At 41.5% G+C, this 27,589-nt stretch overlaps 1 protein-coding gene across 1 annotated transcript in view; it reads right to left on the bottom strand.

Moving 5' to 3' along the window:
• Positions 1–27,589, bottom strand: part of SLC38A10 (solute carrier family 38 member 10) — a gene marked incomplete in the record, with an annotated part of 1,157,663 nt that overhangs the window by 674,584 nt on the left and 455,490 nt on the right.

Below are 27,589 nucleotides of genomic sequence, written 5' to 3'. Positions count from 1 at the left end.
AATAAAGTTTAACTGTACTATGTTAAGCTTATTATAAATAACGAACTGTATGCACCCATATTACACACACACACACACACACATATACTGTACTATGTTGAGATTATTATAAATAAACTGTATGCACCCATATTATACATACACACACACATATATATATATATATATATATAAACACACACACACATGGTATAAAAAGTGTACACACTTGTGTTAAAATGCCAGGTTTTCGTGATATAAAAAAATGAGACCACAATAAATCATTTCAAAACATTTCTCACCTTTAATATGACCTATAACCTGCACAATTTAAATGAAAAATAAACAAATCTGTTAGGGGAAAAATATAAAAAATAAAAAACGTACAATAAGCTGGTTGCATAAGTGTGCACACCCTTACTTTGTTGAAGCACCTTTTGATTTAATTACAGCATTCAGTCTTCTTGGGTACATACCTGACATAAATTAGAGAGACTCTGATTAAGTTCAGCTGTCCTCGTAGGATTTTCCTGACATTTACTCAGTTGCCTGCTACAGCAAAAGCCATGGTTCGCAGACAGCATACAAAGCATCAAAGGGATCTCATTGCTGAAAGGTATCAGTCAGGAGAAGGGTACAAAAAAATTTCTACACCATTGGATATACCATAGAACACAGTGAAAACAGTCATCAAAAAGTGGAGAAAATATGGGACAACAGTGACGTTGCAAAAAACTGGATGTCCCTCGAAAATTGATGAAAAGACGAGAAGAAAACTAGTCAGGGAGGCTGCCAAAAGACTTGCAGCAACACTGAAGGAGCTGCAGGAATTTCTGGCAAGTACTGGTTGTGTACTACATGCGACAACAATCTCCTGTATTCTCCATATGTCTGGACTATGGAGTAGGGTTGCAAGACAGAAGCCTTTTCTTACATAGAAAAACATCCAGGCCTGGCTACAAATTGCAAAACAACACAAAGTCTCCCAAAAGCATGTGGGAAAATGTGTTATGGTCTCATGAGACCAAGGTTGACATTTATGGCCACAATTCCAAAAGGTATGTTTGGCACAAAAACAAGACTTTGCATCACCAAAAGAACACCATCCCCATGTTGAAGCATGGTGGTGGCAGTATCATGCTTTGGGGTTGCTTTTCTTCAGCTGGAACTGGGGCTTTAGTCAAGGTGGAGGGAATTATGAAAAGTTCCAAATACCAGTCAGTTTTGGCCCAAAATCTTCAGGCGTCTGCTAGAAAGATGAAGAGGAATTTCACCGTTCAACATGACAATGACCCCCAAGCATATATCCAAATCAACAAAAGAATGGCTTCAGCAGAAGAAAATTAAAGTTTTGGATTGGCCCAGCCAGAGCTCAGACCTAAATCCAATAGAAAATCTGTGGGGTGACCTGAAGAGGGCTGTGCACAAGAGATGCCCTCTCAGTCTGACAGTGGATATAAAAAGTGTACACACCCCTGTTAAACTGCCAGGCTTTTGTGATATACAAAAATGAGACCACAATAAATCATTTCAAAACTTTTCCCACCTTTAATGTGACCTACAACCTATACAATTCAATTGAAAAACAAATCCGTTAGGGGAAAAATATAAAAAATAAAAAAAGTACAATAAGCTGGTTGCATAAGTGTGCACACCCTTAAACGAATACTTTGTTGAAGCACCTTTTGATTTAATTATAGCATTCAGCCTCCTTGAGTAGGAGTCTATCAGCATGGCAAATCTTGACTTGGCAATATTTACCCACTCTTCCTTGCAAAAGCCGTCAAAATCTGTCAGAATGAGAGGGCATCTCTTGCGCACACCCCTCTTCAGGCTCTTACCATTAAGGGAACAACAAAAATAAATGATTTTAGAAATCCAAAAAGAAATAAGTTTGCTTGGACATGGCCAATCTTAAGGACCTAGGAGGAAAGGAAACAAAGTGCTGATCAGATTTACAAAAAGTCTTAGTCTTATCCAAATACAATCTGAGTTGTCTATGCACATCCAAAGTGTGCAGCATCTCCTGACTGACAAACTGCAGAGAAGGGGAAAAAGTGGGCAAATGAATAGGCTGATTAAAAGATAACTCGTTCACCACCTTGGGCATCAAGGAAGGATTAGTACAAAGGGACACCCTTGTCCTTATGCAACACCAAAAAAGGAGGACAAGCCATAAGGGCTGAAGCTCAGACACCCATTTGGCAGAAGCAAGGGCTAACAAAGGCACAGTCTTCCAAGAGCGATGTTGCAAGGAACCTGAGGCTGCAGGCTCAAAAGAAGCCCTGGTCAATTTTTCTACAAATAATTAAAATCCCAGGGAGGAGGAACAGGCTTCCTGGGATGTCTAAGATAAAACACGCCTTTAGACACTTGTTTAGCTTCAAATCTAGAATCTAAAGGAGGTAATAAAGTCAGGCAAGCAGAAATAGCTGATAAGTGGCCCTTAACCAAAGAATAAGCCAACCCAGCATTGAGCAATTCACACAGATAATAGAGAAGCAAAGGAACATCCACAGAAAGTGGATCCAGCTTATGAGAAAGACATCAACCAGAAAACCTCTTCCATTTGGAAAAGTAGGATTTCATAGTAGGGGGCTTCCTTGCCTCCTGCATGACCCTAAGCAAATCTTCAGAAAAAAGGTGTCTGTGTGGAATCAAAATCCTATCATCCACAATGTCAACTGAAGAGTGGACAGGTGGGGATGGATGAGAGATCCCTTGCCTTGTTTAAGTAGATCCACTCTGTGAGGTAACTTGTGATGATTGCCTCTGGATAAATGCAGAAGAGGGAAACAATGCTGTCTCGGCCAAAAGGGAGTCACCAACAAGATTTTGGGAGCATCCTGTTGAATTCTGAACATGACTTTGGGAATGAGGGGAAAAGGAGGGAAAGCATACAGAAACATCCCCTTCCAAGAAAAAGAGAAGGTGTCTACCTTCCAAACCAGACAACCTGGGACTCTGGCACAAAACTGAGGAAGTTGTGTGTTCAGATGGGAGACAAAAAGATCCATTTAAGGAGTACCCTGTTGGTGGTCAATGTCTAAAAACACATACCTGAGAAGCATCCAATCATGGGATTGATTTATGGACCTGCTCAGTGAATCTGCCACAGTGCTTTGACCTGAAGGAATGTATACTACCTGAGAGTCACTTGGAACTGGATAGCTAGTTCCCACACTGGGAATGCCAACTGACGAAGAAGATAAGACCTTGTACCCCCCTCATTTGTTGACATACCACATCACTGCGGTATTGTCTGTAAACAGTTTGAGAGGTCCTGGGTAGAAAAGAGGATGGTAGAAAAGAGGATGAAAGTCCTGAAAAGCTATCAGAAGAGCTCACATCTCCTTGATGCTGATGTGGTCTTTCTGTTAAAGAGGTGACCAGACTCCCTGCACCTTTAGGGAGCTGAAAGCCGCTCCCTCATCCCACATCTGAGAAGTCTGTGAACAGCCCCCGAGAGGGAAGAGGTGAATAAAAAGGGAGCCTCAGTGTAAAAACTGAACAACTGCTACAATCTCTTTTAATAGTGGTTTAATGCTATTTTTACTATTCAGCCATGGTAGGTAGTCTGCTCTAAAATAATTTATCCCTTTGTATTTTTTGTTCTCAGGTCTATTATTCAAGTCACCTCCACTAATACGAACAGAAGTTTTAGCTAAAAAGTACAGTTTTGTACCTACCATAAATGTAGATGTTCGAGTGCTAATACAGCTGCAGTCATAACAGATGGGTTCTCCTGCCGTCAGGCGGGTCCTCGGTCGGCCGAATTCCAAAGTCTAGGTCCGGCGTCGGTTGTCGTCGCTTCTTCCCTGACGTCAGTGCGACAGGGGTACAAAAGAACCAGCTGACGCCATTTTCTTCAGTTTTTCTTGCCCCAGATGTCAGGTGCCCCCAGAAGGAAGGCAATACATAAATTTATGTAATAAAGCAGTGCAATATAATCAAAAAACAGTAGTTGCAAGCAAATACACCATAAATGAATACAGCAATCTAGTTGTATGAGGAGGTGTTAGCCAATAGGCCTGTCCCAAGAGGGGAAGGAGGGAGGGAAACCTGGACTACAGCTGTATTAGCACTCGAACATCTACATTTATGGTAGGTACAAAACTGTACTATGTTCATCGTGCATACAGCTGCACTCATAACAGATGGGTAGAATCCCAAAGCTAAAAAAGGGGTGGTAGGCACTAGGTGGAACTAGGAGGAGCCCGGATGCCCTGCAAGACTGCAGTGGCAAAGCCTGCTCTAGTTTTGGAGTATAATGGTAGGTGGTAGTGCTTGGAGAAGGTATGCACAGAACTCCAAGTGGCTGCTTCCAAAATATCTTTGGTAGGAACTCCTCTGAGGAAAGCTGCAGTGGTAGCTGTGGCCCTTGTGGAGTGAGATCTGATGCCTGCAGGCACAGTTTTACCATGAAAAGAGTAACAAAAGTGTATGCAGTGGGCTATCCATTTTGAGATTGTCTGTTTGGAAATTGGCTTCCCTTGAGCTCCTATAGCATAGGACACAAAGAGTTGTTCTGATTTTCTGAAAGGTTTTGTTCTGTCCAAATAATAACGTAGCTGTCTGTGGATGTCCAAGGAATGTATTAGTCTCTCCCCTTTGTTTTGAGGATTAGGGTAAAAAGTAGGTAAGTGAATAGCCTGATTCAAAGCTACCCTGGATACCACCTTTGGCATAAAGGATGGATTGGTTCGTAAGGAAACTCTGTCCTGATGGAAAATGATGAAAGATTGCACAGACATGAGGGCTTGTAGTTCTGATACCCTGCGAGCTGAGGTGATAGACAGAAGGAAGGCTGTTTTCCAGGACAAATATTGCAAATCTGTTGAGGCAGCTGAATCAAAAGGAGGTAAGGACAGCTTTTCTAAAATGAAATTGAGGTCCCAAGCAGGTATTGGTAGTTTCCTTGGGGGTTTTATATTCTTAGCCCCTCTGAGGAACTGCCTTAAGAGGGGATGAGAGAATAAAGGAGGATCAGTGTTGTATTCTGCAGAAATGGCTGAGGCATGGATTTTGATGGAGGAGAATGAAAGTCCACTGCTTAGCAGCTCAGCTAGGTACTGTAATATTTGAGGTAAATTCAGTATTCCAGGATTCTGGCCCTTTTTCTCATTCCAGGCACAAAATCGCTTCCATTTTGCGGAGTAAGCTTTTCTAGTAGAAGGCCTTCTGGACTCCAAAATGACATCCTTCACCTCCTTGGAGAGTAGGGCCTGTTGTGAAGTTAAGGAATCTTCCATGCGGCCAGATTGAGTGTTTTCAGCTGACTGTGAAGAGTTTTGAAGCTGCGCTGAGTCAGAAGAAGAGGCATTAGAGGTAGGGTCCATGGTGGGGAATGCGTCAGGCTCCTCAGGAGTGGGTACCAGTGCTGTCTTGGCCAGTCTGGAGCAATGAGAATCATCTTTGGTCTGTCTGCTTTGGTCTTTAATAAATCTTTGGGCAGCAGAGGAAGAGGTGGAAAGGCATAAACTGTCACTGTTGTCCAACTGAAAGAGAGAGCGTCCACTCTCCATGCCTATGGATGAAAAGTCCTTGAGCAGAATTTTGTCAATTGGTGATTTTTGTGGGAGGCAAAGAGATCTATGTCTGGCCTTCCCCATGCTTGAATTATTTCTGTAAAAACTTGAGGGTGCAACTTCCATTCGTGTGGGTCGGTCATATTTCTGCTTAGGTTGTCTGCCAGCGTGTTTTCCTTGCCTGGCAAGTACTGTGCTTGAAGCTCGATTTGTAATTCCAGAGCCATGTTCCAAAGTGACATGGCCAGCCTGCATAGGGGGTATGAATGGGTTCCTCCCTGTTTGTTTATGTACCACATTACTGTGGTGTTGTCTGTCCTTATCAGAAGTTGGCCTGGAAGCAGAAGTTCTTTGAAAGCCATAATAGCATTTATTACTGCTAGCATTTCCTTTTGATTGATGTGTAGGTGCTTTTCTTTTTGGGACCATTTGCCCTGAATGCACCGATCTGTCATGTGCGCCCCCCAGGCGTAGTCCGAGGCGTCTGTTGTGATGACTTGATTTGCTTGAGGCTTGCAGAATGGGAGACCTGTGTTTCTTTGGCATGCTTGAGCCCACCACAGAAATTCCTTTTGAAGACATGGAATCAGTGGTATTATTGTTTCCAAACTGTGGCTGTGTTGAGACCATAGGTTTTTCAGGTACCATTGAAGTTTCCTCATATGCAGCTTTGCACATGGGATTAGAAGGATGCAAGATGCCATGAATCCCAGAGCCTGCAGGATTTTCCTTGCAGTCAGCCTGGTGAAATTTGCTAGTTTTCTGAAGTATTGAGTCAGTTGCCCCTGTTTCTCTGGCGTGAGGTAAGCCATCTGGGTGTTTGTGTCCAAGTTGGCACCCAGGAAAATTATTTTTTGTGAGGGTATTAGCCTTGATTTCTTTTTGTTGACTGTGTACCCCAGAGCATTCAACAACATTATTACAAAAGCCAGATGTTTCAGAAAGGCTCATCCAGGCTCTGCTACACTTTGCTGTGAAGGAAAGGTTAGTTTGCTGTTATTTTTTGTATTTCTGTATTGCCTTTCTATATTTTGAATACTGTAGTTTGTTTTCTTTACCTTGTGTTTTGCTTGCATTCTGTTTAACAGCATATTAAAACTTCAAAAGAGACCACAGCTCTCTCTGTTCTGAGTCAGGCAGAAATAAGAACTGATTAATTAAGGACTCATTCATAAGACAGAAAAGGTCACTTAAGGTTAATCACTTGTTAACAGAGGGGTGGAGCTAGAACTAAAATTTCTATTTAAGGAGTAAACTAAAACATTTCAGAGCTTTACCAGAAAGGCTCATCCAGACTCTGCTACACTTTGCTGTGAAGGAAAGGTTAGTTTGCTGTTATTTTTTGTATTTCTGTATTGCCTTTCTATATTTTGAATACTGTAGTTTGTTTTCTTTACCTTGTATTTTGCTTGCATTCTGTTTAACAGCATATTAAAACTTCAAAAGAGACCACAGCTCTCTCTGTTCTGAGTCAGGCAGAAATAAGAACTGATTAATTAAGGACTCATTCATAAGACAGAAAAGGTCACTTAAGGTTAATCACTTGTTAACAGAGGGTGGAGCTAGGAACTAAAATTTCTATTTAAGGAGTAAACTAAAACATTTCAGAGCTTTACCAGAAAGGCTCATCCAGACTCTGCTACACTTTGCTGTGAAGGAAAGGTTAGTTTGCTGTTATTTTTGTATTTCTGTATTGCCTTTCTATATTTTGAATACTGTAGTTTGTTTTCTTTACCTTGTGTTTTGCTTGCATTCTGTTTAACAGCATATTAAAACTTCAAAGAGACCACAGCTCTCTCTGTTCTGAGTCAGGCAGAAATAAGAACTGATTAATTAAGGACTCATTCATAAGACAGAAAAGGTCACTTAAGGTTAATCACTTGTTAACAGAGGGGTGGAGCTAGGAACTAAAATTTCTATTTAAGGAGTAAACTAAAACATTTCAGAGCTTTACCAGAAAGGCTCATCCAGACTCTGCTACACTTTGCTGTGAAGGAAAGGTTAGTTTGCTGTTATTTTTGTATTTCTGTATTGCCTTTCTATATTTTGAATACTGTAGTTTGTTTTCTTTACCTTGTGTTTTGCTTGCATTCTGTTTAACAGCATATTAAAACTTCAAAGAGACCACAGCTCTCTCTGTTCTGAGTCAGGCAGAAATAAGAACTGATTAATTAAGGACTCATTCATAAGACAGAAAAGGTCACTTAAGGTTAATCACTTGTTAACAGAGGGGTGGAGCTAGGAACTAAAATTTCTATTTAAGGAGTAAACTAAAACATTTCAGAGCTTTACCAGAAAGGCTCATCCAGACTCTGCTACACTTTGCTGAAGGAAAGGTTAGTTTGCTGTTATTTTTGTATTTCTGTATTGCCTTTCTATATTTTGAATACTGTAGTTTGTTTTCTTTACCTTGTGTTTTGCTTGCATTCTGTTTAACAGCATATTAAAACTTCAAAAGAGACCACAGCTCTCTCTGTTCTGAGTCAGGCAGAAATAAGAACTAATTAATTAAGGACTCATTCATAAGACAGAAAAGGTCACTTAAGGTTAATCACTTGTTAACAGAGGGGGTGGAGCTAGGAACTAAAATTTCTATTTAAGGAGTAAACTAAAACATTTCAGAGCTTTACCAAAAAGGCTCATCCAGACTCTGCTACACTTTGCTGTGAAGGAAAGGTTAGTTTGCTGTTATTTTTGTATTTCTGTATTGCCTTTCTATATTTTGAATACTGTAGTTTGTTTTCTTTACCTTGTGTTTTGCTTGCATTCTGTTTAACAGCATATTAAAACTTCAAAAGAGACCACAGCTCTCTCTGTTCTGAGTCAGGCAGAAATAAGAACTGATTAATTAAGGACTCATTCATAAGACAGAAAAGGTCACTTAAGGTTAATCACTTGTTAACAGAGGGGTGGAGCTAGGAACTAAAATTTCTATTTAAGAGTAAACTAAAACATTTCAGAGCTTTACCAGAAAAGCTCATCCAGACTCTGCTACACTTTGCTGTGAAGGAAAGGTTAGTTTGCTGTTATTTTTTGTATTTCTGTATTGCCTTTCTATATTTTGAATACTGTAGTTTGTTTTTCTTTACCTTGTGTTTTGCTTGCATTCTGTTTAACAGCATATTAAAACTTCAAAAGAGACCACAGCTCTCTCTGTTCTGAGTCAGGCAGAAATAAGAACTGATTAATTAAGGACTCATTCATAAGACAGAAAAGGTCACTTAAGGTTAATCACTTGTTAACAGAGGGGGTGAAGCTAGGAACTAAAATTTCTATTTAAGGAGTAAACTAAAACATTTCAGAGCTTTACCAGAAAGGCTCATCCAGACTCTGCTACACTTTGCTGTGAAGGAAAGGTTAGTTTGCTGTTATTTTTTTGTATTTCTGTATTGTCTTTCTATATTTTGAATACTGTAGTTTGTTTTCTTTACCTTGTGTTTTGCTTGCATTCTGTTTAACAGCATATTAAAACTTCAAAAGAGACCACAGCTCTCTGTTCTGAGTCAGGCAGAAATAAGAACTGATTAATTAAGGACTCATTCATAAGACAGAAAAGGTCACTTAGGTTAATCACTTGTTAACAGAGGGTGGAGCTAGGAACTAAAATTTCTATTTAAGGAGTAAACTAAAACATTTCAGAGCTTTACCAGAAAGGCTCATCCAGACTCTGCTACACTTTGCTGTGAAGGAAAGGTTAGTTTGCTGTTATTTTTGTATTTCTGTATTGCCTTTCTATATTTTGAATACTGTAGTTTGTTTTCTTTACCTTGTGTTTTGCTTGCATTCTGTTTAACAGCATATTAAAACTTCAAAAGAGACCACAGCTCTCTCTGTTCTGAGTCAGGCAGAAATAAGAACTGATTAATTAAGGACTCATTCATAAGACAGAAAAGGTCACTTAAGGTTAATCACTTGTTAATAGAGGGTGGAGCTAGGAACTAAAATTTCTATTTAAGGAGTAAACTAAAACATTTCAGAGCTTTACCAGAAAGGCTCATCCAGACTCTGCTACACTTTGCTGTGAAGGAAAGGTTAGTTTGCTGTTATTTTTGTATTTCTGTATTGCCTTTCTATATTTTGAATACTGTAGTTTGTTTTCTTTACCTTGTGTTTTGCTTGCATTCTGTTTAACAGCATATTAAAACTTCAAAGAGACCACAGCTCTCTCTGTTCTGAGTCAGGCAGAAATAAGAACTGATTAATTAAGGACTCATTCATAAGACAGAAAAGGTCACTTAAGGTTAATCACTTGTTAACAGAGGGGGTGGAGCTAGGAACTAAAATTTCTATTTAAGGAGTAAACTAAAACATTTCAGAGCTTTACCAGAAAGGCTCATCCAGACTCTGCTACACTTTGCTGTGAAGGAAAGGTTAGTTTGCTGTTATTTTTGTATTTCTGTATTGCCTTTCTATATTTTGAATACTGTAGTTTGTTTTCTTTACCTTGTGTTTTGCTTGCATTCTGTTTAACAGCATATTAAAACTTCAAAGAGACCACAGCTCTCTCTGTTCTGAGTCAGGCAGAAATAAGAACTGATTAATTAAGGACTCATTCATAAGACAGAAAAGGTCACTTAAGGTTAATCACTTGTTAACAGAGGGGTGGAGCTAGGAACTAAAATTTCTATTTAAGGAGTAAACTAAAACATTTCAGAGCTTTACCAGAAAGGCTCATCCAGACTCTGCTACACTTTGCTGTGAAGGAAAGGTTAGTTTGCTGTTATTTTGTGAGGGTATTGCCTTGATTTCTTTTTTGTTGACTGTGTTTTGCAGAGCATTCTGTTTAACAACATTATTAAAACTTCAAAAAGCCAGATGTTTCAGAGTCAAGCAAATAAGAACTGATTAATTAAGGACTCCCATTCATGAACCAGAAAAGGTCACTTAAGGTTAATCACTTGTTAACAGAGGGGGGTGGAGCTAGGAACTAAAATTTCTATTTGGGAGTAAACTAAAACATTTCAAGAGCTTTACCAGAAGGCTCATCCAGACTCTGCTACACTTTGCTGTGAAGGAAAGGTTAGTTGCTGTTATTTTTATACTGTATTGCCTTTCTGTATTTTGAATACTGTAGTTTGTTTTCTTTACCCTTGTGTTTTGCTTGCGATACAATTTAACAGCATATTAAAACTTCAAAGAGACCACAGCTCTCTCTGTTCTGAGTCAAGGGCAATAAGAACTGATTAATTAAGGACTCATTCATAGTTAAGAAAAGGTCCTTAAGGTTAATCACTTGTTAACAGGGTGGAGCTAGGAACTAAAATTTCTGTTGAGGTAAGCTAAAACATTTCAGAGCTTTACTGAAAGGCTCATCCAGACTCTGCACTACACTGCTGTGAAGAAGGTTAGTTTGCTGTTATTTTTGCATTTCTGTATTGCCTTTCTGTATTTTGAATACCTTGGTTCTTTCTTTGTATGTGCCTTTTGCTTGCATTCTGTTTAACAGCATATTAAAACTTCAAAAGGGCCTTTTGTCTGTTCTGAGTCCAAAGACAATAGAACTGATTAATTAAGGACTCATTCATAAGACAGAAAAAGGTCATAAGGTTAATCCTTGTTAACAGAGGAAATTAGACTAGGAACTAAAATTTCTGTTGGAAGTAACTAAAACATTTCGAGCTTTACCAGAAGGCTCATCCAGACTCTGCTACACTTTGCTGTGAAGGAAGGTTAGTTTGCTGTTATTTTTTGTATTTCTGTATTGCCTTTCTATATTTGAATACTGGTTGTTTCTTTACCTTGTGTTTTGCTTGCATTCTGTTTAACAGCATTAAAACTTCAAAAGAGACCACAGCTCTCTCTCTGTTCTGAGTCAGGCAGAAATAAGAACGATGAGACTCATTCCTTAAGACAGAAAGGTCACTTAAGGTTAATCACTTGTTAACGAAGTGGAGCTAGAACTAAAATTTCTATTTAAGGAGTAACTTCTAAACATTTCAAACTTTACCAAGAAGGCTCATCAAGACTCTACACTTTATAATGAAGGAAAGATTTAGTTGCTATTATTTTTGTATTTCTGTATTGCCTTTCTATATTTTGAATACCAGTTTGTTTTTCTTTACCTTGTGTTTTACTTGCATTCATTTAACATATTAAAACTTCAAAAGAGATTCTGACTCTCTCTCCTGTTCTGAGTCGAGCAGAAATAAGAACTGATGATTAATTAAGGACTCATTCATAAGACGAAGAGTCACTTAAGGTTAATCACACTTGTTAACAGAGGAATTGGGCTGGGTAAAAATTTCTATTGAGGTACTTCTAAAACATTTCAGAGCTTTACCAGAAGGCTCATCCAGACTCTGCTACACTTTGCTGTGAAGGAAAGGTTAGTTTGCTGTTATTTTTGCATTTTTCTGTATTGCCTTTTCTGGTTATTTTGAATACTGTGGTTTGTTTTCTTTACCTTGTGTTTTGCTTGCATTCTGTTTGTGTATTGGAAAGCAAAAGGACCACAGCTCTCTCTGTTCACAAGTCAGGTATGAAGCCAAGAACGATTAATTAAGGGACTCATTCATAGAAGACAGAAAGGTCACTTAAGGTTAATCACTTGTTAACAGGGGGTGGAGCTAGGAACTAAAAATTTCTGTTAAGGGTAAACTAAAACATTTCAGGCTTTACCAGAAAGGCTCATCCAGACTCTGCTACACTTTGCTGTGAGAAGGTTGGTTGCTGTTATTTTTGTATTTCTGTATTGCCTTTCTATATTTTGAATACTGTAGCGGACGTTCCCATTTTCTTTACCTTGTGTTTTCTTGCATTCTGTTTAACAGCATATTAAAACTTCAAGAGACCACAGCTCTCTGTTCTGAGTCAGGCAGAAATGAGCTGATTAATTAAGGACTCCATTCATGAATTGAAAAAGGTCACTTAAGGTTGTCCACTTGTTGGTAACAGGGGTGGAGCTAGGAACTAAATTTCTGTTGAGATAAACTAAACATTTCAGAGCTTTACCAGAAAGGCTCATCCAGACTCTGCTACACTTTGCTGTGAAGAAGGTTAGTTTGCTGTTATTTTTGTATTTCTGTATTGCCTTTCTATATTTTGAATACTGTAGTTTTCTTTACCTTGTGTTTGCTTGCATTCTGTTTAACAGCATATTAAAACTTCAAAAGAGACCACAACTCTCTCTCTGTTCTGAGTCAGGCAGAAATAAGAACTGATTAATTAGGACTCCATTCACTTAAGACAAGAAGAAAAGGTCCTTAAGGTTAATCCTTGTTAACAGAGGGTGGAGCTAGGAACTAAAATTTCTGTTAAAGGTAAAACTTCCAAGCCATTTCAGAGCTTTACCAGAAAGGCTCATCAGACTCTGCTACTTTGCTGTGAAGGAAGGTTAGTTTGCTGTTATTTTTTGTATTTCTGTATTGCCTTTCTATATTTTGATACTGGTTGTTTTTCTTTACAGCGTGTTTTGCTTGCATTCTGTTTAACAGCATATTAAAACCAAAGAGACCACAGCTCTCTCTACTGTTCTGAGTCAGGCAGAAATAAGAACTGATTAATTAAGGACTCTGAATGAAAAGATGCTTAGGTTGTGCTTGTTAACGGAGATTAGACTAGGAACAAAATTTCTATTTAAGGAGTAAACTAAAACATTTCAGGCTTTCAGAAGGCTCATCCAGACTCTGCTACACTTTGCTGTGAAGGAAAGGTTAGTTTGCTGTTATTTTTGTATTTCTGTATTGCCTTTCTATATTTTGAAGATACTGTGGTTTTGTTTTCTTTACCTTGTGTTTTTATTGCATTCTGTTTAACAGCATGACAAAACTTCAAAAGAGACACAGCTCTCTCTGACGTTCCTGAGTCAGGCAAGAAATAAGAACTGATTAATTAAGGACTCATTCATAAGACAGAAAGGTCTTAAGGTTAATCACTTGTAACAGAGATGGGCTAGAGATTAAAATTTCTTCAGGAGTAACTAAAACATTTTCAGGCTTTTGAAAGGCTCATCAGACTCCCCTTTGCTGTGAAGGAAAGGTTGGTTGCTGTTATTTTTACATTTCTGTATTGCCTTTCTATTTTGAATACTGTGGTTTTGTTTCTTTGCAACTTGTGTTTTGCTTACGTTCTGTTTGGCACAGCATATTAAAACTTCAAAGGACCACAGCTCTCTCTGTTCTGAGTCAGGCAAAATAAGGGCAATTAATTAAGGACTCATTCATAGAACAGAAAAGGTCACTTAAGGTTAATCACTTGTTAACAGAGGGGTGGAGCTAGAATAAAATTTCTATTTGGGAGTAACTAAAAACATTTCAGGCTTTACCAGAAGGCTCATCCGAACTCTGCTACACTTTGCTGTGAAGGAAAGGTGGTTGCTGTTATTTTTGCATTTCTGTTGCCTTTCTATATTTTGAATACTGTAGTTGTTTTCTTTACCTTGTGTGTTTTGCCTTGCATTCTGTTTAACAACATATTAAAACTTCAAAGAGAGACCACAGCTCTCTCTCTGTTCTGAGTCAGCAGAATTTTTTTCCTCCCTCCCACCGGAAGTTAAGATTTGTCTTGTTAAATACCATGTCTTTCTAGTTGCCCGCCTCTTATGTTAATCTGACCATATATCCATTTCTCTCCTACTTTCACTGGCTTATGTGAGTAATCACAAAACCATCTTTTGAAATCCACCCCTTCAATTGTTACGTTTATTAGCCATCCTACAGTATTTCATAGTACCAAAATACAAAAGTAACCACACCCCTTTCTGAGTAATTATCTTTGTTTTAAAATAGTAACTCTCCACTAAACCTTTTGACAGGTAAAACTCAAGTTACTACTTTCATATCTAACTTCTCTAGTGCACACTGCAAGGTGCATTCTTTTCAATCTTACCTTTAAGCATCCCTGTTACTAACACTTTAATACTAAAAGATCATCTCTACTTGACTCCAGTAGAAGGAGAAGGTCACAGAATGTGCTTGCTGTCCACTTGGATCAGGCAGTCATCCAAATATGGGTATATTTGTATCCCTTGAAGTCTGCAGTAGGCAATTACTGATGCCAGGCATTTCGTGAATACTCTGGGCGCAGTAGATAAGCCAAAGGGCAATGCAGAGAATTGATAATGGGTTGAACCTGCAAGAAATCTGAGGTATCTTCTGCAATTTTGTCTGATTGGGACATGCAGGTATGCCTCCTTGAGGTCCAATGTTACCAGCCAAGACTCCTTGCCCAGCATGGGAAGAAGCTGCTGTAATGTCAGCATCTTGAATTTTGGGGACGAGTAAAAAGTGTTTAGGATGGATAGGTCCAAAATAGGTCTCCAATCTTTTCCCTTCCTTGGTACCAGGAATAGTCTGGAATAAAACCTTGACCTTGTTCTTGAGTAGGTACCTCTTGAATAGCTTTCATGTCCATGAGATCTGAAATTTGTCTTTGTGCCTCTGCCCTTTGATTGTGTGGCAGGTTTGGCATGCCTCTCTTTTGTGGAAGGGTGTGAAAATGGAATCTGTAGCCTCTGTTTATAATGTCCAGGATCCATTTGTCTTTTGTGACAATATGCCAATTTTTCGAAAATAATGCCAGTTTTCCGCCTAAGGGTGCTGCCATTTGAGCCTTGCTTGGCATGCAAAGGGGAAAGTCATTGGGTTTGCTTTCTGAATGGCTGTGAACTATCCTCCCCACCTCTTTGTGTAGGAGCTTGCCATTGTCTGCCTCTAAACGATCCTTGAGCTTGGCCCCTGCTCCTCGGGCACCTGTATCTACCTCTTTGGGGTCTGTCCATGGCTGGAAAGGACCAATTTTTGGAAGGCCAATTTCTACTAAAACGCGGAGGTTGTACCTGTAGAAAATCTTTCACTGTTTGCATTGATTTAGCCTTTTCCTCCATTTTCTTTAATACTTCCTCAGCTTTAACACCAAATAATACATCTTTTGTAGAGGGCATCTAGTAATTTAGCTTTGACATGATCTGGTAATTTTTGCTCCTTGAGCCAGGCATGTCTACGTATGACTGATCCTGTAACAGCAGCTCTACATGAGGCCTCTAGAGCATCAAAACCACATAGCAAGGTATGTTTACCCACTTGTTCTGCACTATACATCAAATCCTGCAACTCCTTCAAGTCTGGTTGTTCAGGTTGTGACATTTTGCTTCTCAACTGTGATAACAGAAACTGTTGGTACTTTAACATATGGAACTGGCAGTTTAATGTCCTCATGGTTAAGGTGGCTGAGGTGTATACCTTTTTTCCCCACCTTTCTAAAACTCTGGAATCTCTCTCCGAAGGTAATGGATTTTTAGCAGTGGAGGCATTAATTCCTTTGGGGCCCTGTGAGATAGTTTCTGGGTCAGCCGCATGGCTTTTGTATAAGAATTGGTGTGAGTCAGGAACCCGGTAGTACCTGTCAGGCTTGACTGGGGCTGGAGGTAAAGAGTCTGGGTTAAGGCAGGCCTCCGAATACACATCCTCTAGTATGTCTCAGACAGGAGGTATAGCCAGAGACCTGTGCTGAGGGAGCAAGAGGAAATCCCTAAGCCTTTTCTTGGAGTCTGAATACTCTTGGCCTTCCCAGTGGAAGTGTTCCCTCAAGGTATGCAAGGTTTCCCCAAAAGAGTAATCCTCAGTGGGGGGAGACAGAGGGAATGGACTCCTCTGCATCAGAATCTTCAAAAGGGGAGTAAGAATGCTCCTGTTCATCAGAGTGCTCTGAAATAATGGAGGCCTGATCCGAGGAGGGGGATTCTTCCTCCACTCTGGGCCTTTTGTCCGGGGGGGGGTTGTGAACCCCTGATAAAAGTAATGAAATCCTCAGCCATTTTAAGCATCTGTTTTTTAGGCATGGGGCCTGGAGAAGGGCCCTGAGTAGCTTGTCTCTTAGAATGCAAGGCTGCTTTAGACTTAGTGAAAGCCTTGATGGAAAAAGAAGAGGAAAGCCTGAAGACACCTTGAGAGGAGGCAGACCTGTCTACAGTCTGAGTTTCACCGCCTAGAGTGGCTTCGGTATCTATAGTCGGGGTGTGGGCCAAGGAGCCTGCGACCTTGGGCACAGAAGACACCGCCAATGAAGTGTCGTCGGTAGGCAGGGGCTGCGTAGGTGCCTCGCTGAGAACCGGACCACCTGTAGTCGGCTTTGGCTTGGTGTCGGTAGAGGCCGCGGACCTCGTGTGTCGGTCCTTATCTTTGCGTCTTTTAGTCAAAACTGGAGTCGGAGTATCCAACGACATAATGTAGTTACATTTTTTGCCAAAATAGTGCTGGTCGAACTCCACCCGACGCTTAATAGTGCGTTTGTTGAATGTAGCACAAAAACGACAGACCAAGACGTCGTGGTCTGGGCCTAAGCAAGGAATGCATAGGGAATGAAAATCCTTATGCGGTATTTGCTTCCCACATGAAATACAATTATTAACTTTGTCTGACATCAGTCTGAGGCAAGAAAAGTTTCCCAAAAGGGGTACTTACCTTTCAAGAAGACTTCGGTTGCAAAATTTTTGTAATTTCAGGAGCTGGCCGACCGGCACTTGCGAACTGCTTCTGCTTCGGGCACCGCGCGGCAAGAAAGACTGAAGAAAATGGCGTCGGCTGGTTCTTTTGTACCCCTGTCGCACTGACGTCAGGGAAGAAGCAACGACAACTGACGCCAGACCTAGACTTTGGAATTCGGCCGACCGAGGACCCGCCTGATGGCAGGAGAACCCATCTGTTATGACTGCAGCTGTATGCATGATGAACATCTCTAAATTTAAATGCATGTTCCATACTACAAGCATCAATATGCTTAAATGCATTAAACCACTATTAAAAGAGGAAAATAGCATTAAACCACTATTAAAAGAGAGACAAAATAGCATTAAACCACTATTAAAAGAGAGAGAGGGACATATGTTAAATAATACTTATACGTTACATATACGTGTGTGTGTGTGTGTGTGTGTGTGTGTGTATATATATATATATATATATATATATATATATATATATATATATATATATATATGTATATATATTTATAAATATATATTTGTATATTTTTAAATGCCTGAACTGACAATTAGTACTCTTAGACATATGATTGATTCTTCCATTTTCATTTGCTGGTAGTTGGCTAGAAGTGTTATTGATGTGATTGTAGCAGCTGCTCCTTTTTTTACACTGAGGAAGAGTCCTGTGATACTTGAAAGCTTTGCATTTTATTTGATTTTATTAAAGAATTTTGGGAGGTTTGCACTGCTGTTTTTCTTGTGGTTTTACCTTTAAACAGTTAACAGAGCATTTTTGTTCTTGTTTTATCCTTGAGATCCAAGAGACATCATGTAAGCCTGAGGAAGCAAAAGAAGGAACAAAGTCTTAAGGGACAACATTCAAAAAAGAGGGAGCCTTCGGAAATGTATTTAGATGGGAGAAGTCTAAAATTGGTCTCCAAGCACCCTCTTTCCTGGGTACTAGGAACATTCAGGAGTAAAACCCCTTACCACCTTTGGGAATCTGGAACTTCCTGAATATTACCAAGTCAAGAGATCCCTAAGCACCCCTGGAAAAAAAGGGCAACTGTTTGTGAGTGGGCTGAGGAATTCCCATAAAAGGGGGAAGAGATTTCCAGACCACGAAATACCCTTCCCAGATAATGGACAGAACCCAGAGTAATCTTTAACCAAACAGGGAGAGACAGAGAAAGGCAAAGAGAAAGAGGAATGTGACTGGAAACAATAGGATAGTCAGACACCACCTAGTTTATAAGGAAAAGGAGACTTCTGGGGGCACAGAAGTCTGAGTAGCTTTAGCAGGAGGAGCCCGCTTCCCATCTTTCGTGCCCTTGGGGGAAGGCGAGATTGCCTATGGACAAAGGCTGGCATATTGAAGTAATTTCTTTGAAACTTTAGTACAGAAGAAACAAAAACATGTTTAAGTTCCTGTAAAACCTTACCCTTATCCTGAAGGAACTTAAATCCACAGCAGCTTTGCCAAACAAGTGTTTATCCAGAGGAGCATCCATCAACTTAGTCTTAATATCATCAGGCAAAGGTTGAAGCCAAAGCCAAGAATGTCTCCTTATCACAGACCCAAAGGCAGCAGCCCTAGAGGAATCATCTGCTGCATCATAACCACACGATGGAATAATGAGCCACCTGGGAGGAAGTCCCTAACAAGGAAAGGCAGAAGTCTTTCCTTCTGAGTCAGAAAGATCAGAAATTACCTGACAGGTCTGGGAAAGAAGAGTCAACATGTACCTAGACATATGGGTCTCATAACTGACAGCTCTAAAAGCTAAAGTAGCAGAAGTGTAACCTTTTCCTCAATCTTTTGTAACTTGAGTTGATAAAATAAATGAAACATCAAAGGAGTCTAACAGTTCTGAGCTCATCTGATTTGAGTTTTCTTTTAAATTATCAGAAGCCATCTGTTGTACCACAGCTGGTGCTTGAACTGCTTTTGCTAACAGATGCAGGACCCTTTCCTAGTCTGTGTTTTCTGTTCACCTCTTCTAGATGATTTTCTTTCAGGCTCTCCAAGTTTCTTCATTTCTGGTATCAAGACAGTATACTTACCGGCCAGAAAAAAGTACAGTTGTGTACACTTACCATAAATGTAGATGTTCAAGTATATTCACTTTTGCAGTCATTACATTTGGGTTATCTGCTTGCAGGTAGCCCTCAGATAGCCTGATTATCAAAGTCTTGGTTCCTGCATTGGTTGCTGTCTCATCTTCCATGACGTCAGGTAGTCAGGGGTAATAAAGCATGCAGCCAATGCCATTATATCAGTTTTTCTTGCCCCAGATGTCAGGTGCCCCCATAATGAAAAGCAATTATATACAAAGGTTACACCTCCAACAAAACGCAAATACACCAGAAAGCTTTAAGTATAGTAAACAAAAGGAGAGATATAGACAATAGCAGTCAGGGGGCTGGAGGGAGGGTAAAGAGGACTGCAACAGTGAATACACTCGAACATCTACATTTATGGTAAGTGTACACAACTGTACTATGTTCTTCGCATTTCATTGTTGCAGTCATTACACTTGGGGAGATTCCCAAAGCTAAGGAAGGGAGGAGGCAATTAGAGAGCATTAGGACCAGCTATTAGGCCCTGCTGGACTGCAGTGGCAAAACCAACTCTGGATTTACAAAAATTGGCAAGTGGTAATGCTTGGTAAAGGTATGTACAGAACTCAGGTAGCAGCTTCCAGGATGTTCCTGGTAGGGACACCTCTGAGAAAGGCTGTAGAAGTAGATGCAGCCCTGGTGGAATGTGGTCTTATTCCCTGTGGGGTAGGTTTTCCATGGTGCTTATAGCAGAAATGAATGCAATGGCCTATCTACTTAGAAATGGTTTGCTTTGAAATGGCCTTCCCCTCTGCCCCTGCAGCAAATGCAACCAATAGTTGTTCAGATTTCCTGAGAGGCTTAGTCCTGCCCAAGTAAAATCTAAGTTGTCTGTGCACGTCCAAGGAGTGCAATATCCGTTCCCCTTTGTTCTGTGGATTAGAAAAGAAGATTGGCGATGAATGGACTGATTAAGGGCCACACTGGATACCACCTTGGCATAAAGGAAGGATTGGTCCTGAGGGACACCCTGTCCACATGAAAGATGATGAAAGGCTCCACTGCCATGAGCGCATGTAATTCAGACACCCTTCTTGCTGAAGTGATGGCTAGAAGGAAGGCTGTTTTCCAAGAAAGGAATTTCAACTCTGCATTTGCAACTGGCTCAAAGGGAGGTAGAGTGAGCTTTTCCAATACAAAGTTAATGTCCCACGGCTGGAGTAGGGGCTCTCCTGGGTGGTCTTAAGTTTTTGGCCCCTCTGAGGAATTGCTTCAGCAGTGGATGAGAAAAGAGGGGTAGCTCTGTATTATAATGTGCTGAAATGGCAGAGGCATGAATTTTAATGGAAGAAAAGGAAAGGCCCTTGTGAAGCATCTCAGTTAAGTATTGAAGAATGTGCGGTAAATTGGGCACTGTTGTGCCCATCCCCCGAGTTTGGCTCCAGGAACAGAATCTTTTCCATTTTTCAGCATAGGATTTTCTAGTGCTAGGCCTCCTTGCCTCCAGAATGACATCCATCATTTGCTTACTGAGGGATGGTAACAGACAGCTCAGGCAATTAGCCAGGCTGCAAGGTTCAGGGTTTGAAGCTAGGGGGTGCAGAATCCTGCTGGGACAGTAGGGAAGGGGTCTGAGGCAGGTGCCATGGTTCCAGCAGTGACAAACTGCACAAGAGGGGGTCCCAGTGTTAGCGTGGCCAGTCTGGTGCAATGAGTATTGTCCTTGGTTTGTCCTGTTTGATCTTTAGTAGAACTTTGGAGAGGAGAGGCAGAGGGGGAAAGGCATGGCATCCACTTTCCAAGCTTGTCTGTGGAGAGTCCTTGTGCAGAATTTATCCAATTGGTAGTTCTGAGGGGAGGCAAACAGGTCCATCTCTGGGCTCCCCCATTTGTTTCTCAAAATGTTGAATATCTTTGGTTCCAGTTGCCACTCATGTGGGTCCATGAGATTTCTGCTTAGGTCGTTTGCCAGTGTATTTAGCTTGCCTGGCAGGAACTGAGCTTGTAGATGCACATGGTAGCTCAAGGCCGTGTTCCACAGAACCATGGCTAGCCTGCAGAGAGGGTATGAGTAGGTCCCCCCCCCTGCTTGTTTATGTACCACATAACAGTGGTGTTGTCCGTCTTTACCAATAATTGTCCTGGTAGAATGTGGTCTCTGAAGGCTGTCAGAGCATTCTGTACAGCTAACATTTCTTTTTGATTGATGTGCAGGTGCATTTGACTCTGGTTCCATTTGCCCTGAACGCACTTCCCTGCCAAGTGAGCTCCCCATGCATAGTTTGATGCATCTTTTGTTAGGGTTTGGCCGCCAGGGGGTAGCGTGAATGGCAGTCCCTTTTTGTGGTGGCAGGCCTCTGCCCACCAAAGGAACTCTGTCTTTAGACAAGGGATGATAGGAATCATGGATTCTATGTCCTGAAAATGCTGACACCATATGCTTTTTAGATACCATTGTAGTTTCCTCATATGCAGTCTTGCATATGGAATTAGTAGAATGTAAGAGGGCCATGAGCCTCAAGGTTTGCAGTATTTTCCTTGCAGATAGCTGGATCTTTGTGGCCGGTAGTTTGAAGTAGGCTGTCAAATAAACTTATTTCTCTGGTGTGAGGTAGGCCATCTGGGAAGTTGTATTCAAGCTTGCTCCCAGGAATACAATTTGTTGGCAGGGTACTAGATGTGATTTATTTCCATTTATGGTGTACCCCACAGTGAAGTTAGTCATTTCTTTACAAATGCCAGATGATTTAATAGTATGTCCTGGCTTTCTGCCTGAATTAGACAATCGTCCAGGTAAGGGTATATTTGAATATTTCTTTGCCTGCAAAATGCAATAACTGGAGCTACACACTGTGAATATCCTGGGTGCAGTAGATAAGCCAAAAGGCAGTGCAGAGAAAGTACAGTTGTGTACACTTACCATAAATGTAGATGTTAGAGTGTCTTCACTGTTGCAGTCATGACTGTAGGGTTCTCCCTTGCCGGCAGGCAGTCCTCGGTTGGCCAGAATCCCAAAGTCTGGGTCCGGCGTCGGCTGCTCAGCCATGCTCCCTGACGTCAGAGCGCCAGGAGTACAAAGCTGACAGCCGACGCCATGTTCTCCAGTTTTTCTTGCCCCAGATGTCAGGTGTTCCACAATGAGTAAAATCCCATACCCTTTGCAAATACGCCTCAAAAGAAGGGTGAAGAAGGGAACCACACAAAAGAAGAAATAAGAGGGGACAGGAGGGAGGGTAACCCAGACTGCAACAGTGAAGACACTCGAACATCTACATTTATGGTAAGTGTACACAACTGTACTATGTTCATCGTGTTTCACTGTTGCAGTCATGACTGTAGCTTTGAATCCCAAAGCAGAATAAAAGGGAGGTGGTCATAAAGTAGAGGGGGTGGCTAAAAGGCCCTGCAAGACAGCAGAAGCAAAGCGTGCCCTAGACTTAGAGTAGAGAGGTAGATTGTAGTGCTTGGAAAAAGTATGCACTGAACTCCAAGTAGCAGCTTCCAAAATGTCTTTGGTAGGAACTCCCCTAAGGAAGGCAGCTGAAGTGGCAGCAGCTCTGGTAGAGTGAGTCTTATACTCCCTGGGATTTGCTTTCCATGGTGTGAATAGCAAAATCTGATCCCATGAGCAATCCATTTAGAAATGGTCTGTTTTGAAATGGCTTTACCTTGGGAACTTGAAGCATAAGAAACAAACATTTGCTCTGATTTCCTAATGTCCTTGGTTCTGTCCAGGTAAAAACGTAGTTGTCTGTGTACATCCAAGGAATGCAAGATCCTTTCCCCCTTATTTTGAGGACTGGGGAAAAAAGTTGGCAAGTGAATAGTTTGATTTAAAGCCACTTTGGAAACCACCTTAGGCATGAAAGTAGGATTAGTCCTCAAAGACACCCTGTCTTGATGAAAAATAATATAAGGTTCCACAGCCATGAGAGCTTGCAACTCCGAAACTCTCCTGGCAGAGGTAAGAGCTAACAGGATGGCTGTCTTCCAAGATAAAAACTTGATGTCAGATGTGGCAGCAGGCTCAAAAGGAGGTAAGGTGAGTTTTTCCAAAACATAGTTGAGATCCCAAGCAGGAATGGGTGGAGATCTAGGGGGCCTTAAGTTCTTAGCACCTCTGAGAAACTGTCTCATGAGCTGATGGGAAAAGATTGGAGGGTCTGTATTATAATGAGCAGAAATAGCAGAGGCATGGATCTTTATGGAAGAGAAAGAGACCCTTATGTAAGAGGTCCGTCAGGTAAAGTAAAATCAGAGGAATGTTAGGAATAAGAGGATCTGAATCCTGAGCCTGCATCCAGGAGCAAAATCTTTTCCATTTTCCTGCATAAGATTTTCTAGTGCTAGGACGCCTGGCTTCTAAAATGACATCCATAACCTGCTTGGGTAGAAGAGAATGAATCAAAGACCCTGGATTAACCAGGCCGCCAGGCTGAGAGTTTGGACATGGGAGTGCAGAACCTGACCCTGGTGTTGGGACAGAAGGTTCGGAATCTGTGGTAATACCCAAGGGGGCTCCAGACAAAGGTTTTTCAGTGTTGGGTACCAAAACTGTCGAGGCCAATTTGGGGCCAGCAAAATTATCATCTTGGGCTTGTCCTGTTTGATCTTTAATAACACCCGTGGAAGAAGAGGTAGAGGCGGGAAGGCATACCCCGAGAGGGTTTCTCCAACTGAAAGATAGTGCATCCACTTTCCAGGCTAGTTCGTGGAATGTCCTGGTGCAAAAAATCTGCAGTTGATGATTGAGGTGGGATGCAAAGAGGTCTATGTGAGGACATCCCCAGACTGCTGTAATCATCCTGAATATTTTGGTATCCAGCATCCATTCGTGTGGGTCCGACAGGTTTCTGCTCAGACTGTCTGCCAGGAAGTTTTGCTTCCCTGGTAAAAACTGAGCTTGAAGGTCCAGTTTGCAAGCTAGAGCTGTGTTCCATAGATTCATGGCTAGTCTGCAAAGGGGGTAGGAATGAGATCCCCCTTACTTGTTTATGTACCACATAACTGTGGTGTTGTCTGTCCGTATCAGTAGCTGTCCTGGTTGTAGAAGATTCCTGAAAGCACATAGAGCGTTCTGAACGGTCATTTCCTTTAAATTGATATGCAGGTGCTTCTGATCCTTTGTCCAAAGGCCCTGCAGACAGTTGCCCTGAAAATGGGCTCCCCATGCATAATCTGAAGCGTCCGTGGTTAGTATCTGAGTGGCTGGAGGCAGACTGAAAGGTTTTCCTATGTTTAAAGCACTTGCCTTGGACCACCAAAGGAATTCCTTTTGAAGACAAGGCTGGACGGTGATCTGTATGTCTAAACTGTGGCAATGCTGAGACCATACACTTTTTAGGTACCACTGTATTTTCCTCATATCTAGTCTTGCATATGGTAAGAGAAGGATGCAGGAGGCCATGTAACCCAAAGCCTGCAGGAATTTCCTTGCAGATAGCTGAGTTAAAGTTGCCAAGGTTTTGAAAGTTGAAGCTAGCTGTAATTGTTTTTCGGATGTCAGAAATGCCATCTGGGTTGTTGTGTTTAGAAGAGCACCCAGAAATGTTATCTGTTGTGAGGGTATCAAATCTGACTTTTTTAATGTTTACAGTGAATCCCAGGAACTTGAGAAGATTTTGAACAAATTCTAGATGCTGGAGTAAGACATCCTTGCTGTCTGCCTGAATAAGACAGTCATCCAGATAACGGTAAATTTGAATTCCCTTGAGTCTGCAATAAGCTACTACTGGAGCCAGGCATTTGGTGAAGACCCTGGGCGCAGTAGACAATCCAAAGGGCAGTGCAGAGAATTGATAGTGCCTCGATCCGGCCTTGAACCTGAGGTATTTTCTGCATTCCTGCCCGACGGGAATGTGTAAATATGCCTCCTTTAAATCCAGAGTTACCATCCATGCATTTTTGGACAGCATTGGAAGTAGCAGATGCAGAGTAAGCATCTTGAATTTTGGTATTTCGAAAAAAGTGTTCAAGACTGACAGATCCAGAATGGGTCTCCATGAATTTTGCTTTCTAGGGACTAGAAAGAGCCTTGAGTAAAAACCTCGTCCCATCTCTGAAAGTGGAACTAGTTCTATGGCTTTTATAGCCAAGAGAGTTTCCACCTGGTTTAAGGCCTCTAACCATTGATGTTATGGAAGATCCGGCCATCCGCTTGGTCTTGGTAGGGTATGAAAATGGAATTTGTAACCTCTTGAAACCACATCCAGAACCCACTTGTCTTGGGTTATATGAGTCCAATTTAGATGAAAAAGAGAAAGTTTTCCTCCAAGAGGGGCTTCCAGGCAAGAAGTTCCTGCAGCCCAACCGAGGGAGTCATTGAGCCTGTTTTCCTGTGAGCTTGCGACCTGTCCTCTCCTCCACTAGGGGTGGAAGCAGCCCACTGTCTTGGTCTATAAGAGGCTTGCGTTTGAGGCCTTCCTCGGGAGCGTCTGTATCAACCCCTCTGAGGCCTGTCTGAATTGGGAAAGGACCAATTTTTAGTAGGCCAATTCCTACTAAATCTGGGTGGCTGTACTTGCAAGAAATCTTTAACCGTTTGCATGGATTTTGCCTTGTCCTCCATCTTCTTAATCACCTCTTCAGCCTTAGGTCCAAACAAAACATTATGCTCAACAGGAGCATCCAATAACTTAGCTTTTACTTGATCTGGCAAGTTTTGTTCCTTTAACCAAGCATACCTTCTAATGACTGTACCAGAGGCAGCAGCCCTACAAGAAGCCTCCAAGGCATCAAATCCACAGTGTAAACCATGATTCCCAACTTGTTCAGTGGCATGCATTAAATCATGTAATTCCTTATCATCTGCACAGGCGGAAATAGAAGTTAGCTTTTGTTTCAAAACAGACAGAAGAAATTGCTGGTATTTCAGCATATGAAATTGACAGTTTAAAGCCCTAATAGATAAAGTAGCAGAAGTGTACACTTTTTTGCCCCATCTTTCTAAAGATCTGGAACCCTTCTCAGTGGGAATGGGGTTTTTAGCAGTAGCGGCCTTAACCCCCTTAGGACCCTGAGAAATGGTTTCATGATCAGCAGTAGGATTCTTGCATAAAAACTGGTGGGAATCAGGAACCCTATAATATCTGTCTGGCTTAACAGGAGCAGGAGGAAAAGAGTCAGGAGTTAAGTTAGCCTCCGAAAAAGCATCATCCACAATATCCAAAATAGGGGGGATAGCCAGGGGTCTATGTTGGGGAAGAAGAAGAAAATCCCTAAGTCTTTTCTTAGATTCCGAGTACTCCTGTCCTTCCCAGTGAAAATGCTCCCTCATTTCATGCAAAGTTTCCCCAAAAGAAAAATCCTCAGGGGGAGAAGCTGAAGGAATGGATTCCTCAGCATCAGAATCCTCATAAGGAGGGAAAGAATATTCCTGGTCAGAAGAAGAAACTGAAGAAACAGAAGCCTGATTAGAGGAGTCATAATACACTTCCTGCCTTGGCCTTTTATCTGGAGGGGGATGAGAACCCCTAATCATAGTAAGTAAGTCCTCCGCCATCTTAAGTAATTGTTTCTGAGACTTGGGTGCCAGAAGAGGCCTGGGCTGTAGTCTTTGATTTGGAAGGAGTCTTAGCCTTTGTCTTTGGCTTTGCCTTTATCAGAAGATGAGTAGGCCTGAAAACCCCTTCAGAAGCCGGTACCTGCACAGCGGCTCCGGACCCATCTGAAGGAGGGTTGTCCGAAGGTCCTGCAACAGAAATATTCAAAGGCCTAGTTGGCTCCTCGTGGGAGTCCGTTTCGGCCATCGGTTCTGAAATGGCCGACGACAGGGGCTGCAAAAGCGCCTCACTGACGACGGCCGAACCTGAAGCTGGCTCTGCTTGTACAATATCATCCGATTTGGACCTCGGAGGCCTGTCTTTATCCTTGCGTCATTTGTGAACTCCAGTAGCCAGAACCGAATCCGATGACATTTTGTAATTAAAACGCCTACCGAAGTAATGAAATGCAAAATCATACCTTCGTTTAATCGTACGTTGATTGAATCTAGCACAAAACCGACAACTAGCTACGTCGTGGTCAGGGCCTAAGCAAGGAATACAGTAAGAATGGAAATCCTTATGAGGTATTTGCTTCCCACAAGAAATACAATTATTAACATTTTCTGACATCGGACTGGAGCAAGAAAAAAGTTTCCCCAACATGGTACTTAGCTTTGAGTAGGAGAAGAAAGTCTTTGGACTGAAGTACGATTAGAAAAAATTGCCAGGAGGCAGCTGACCGGCAAATGCGAACTGCTATCACCACACGGCAAGAAAGACTGGAGAACATGGCATCGGCTGTCAGCTTTGTACTCCTGGCGCTGTGACATCAGGGAGCATGGCTGAGAAGCCGATGCCGGACCCAGACTTTGGGATTCTGGCCGACCGAGGACTGCCTGCCAGCAAGGGAGAACCCTACAGTCATGACTGCAACAGTGAAACATGATGAACATCTGATGGTGCATGTAGCCTGCTCTGAAGCTTAGGTATTTTCTGCAAGATTCCCTTATTGGAATGTGCAGGTAGGCTTCCTTTAAATCCAGTGTTGCCAACCAGGCATTTTTGCCTAGCATGGGAAGCAGCTGATGAAGAGTTAGCATTTTGAATTTTGGGATTAC

This window comes from Protopterus annectens, chromosome 5.part0 (genome assembly GCF_019279795.1).
Source record: "Protopterus annectens isolate FY-2018-M chromosome 5.part0, PAN1.0, whole genome shotgun sequence".
NCBI classification, from domain to species: Eukaryota; Metazoa; Chordata; order Ceratodontiformes; family Protopteridae; genus Protopterus; species Protopterus annectens.
This window is presented reverse-complemented; position numbering and strand designations above follow the sequence as displayed.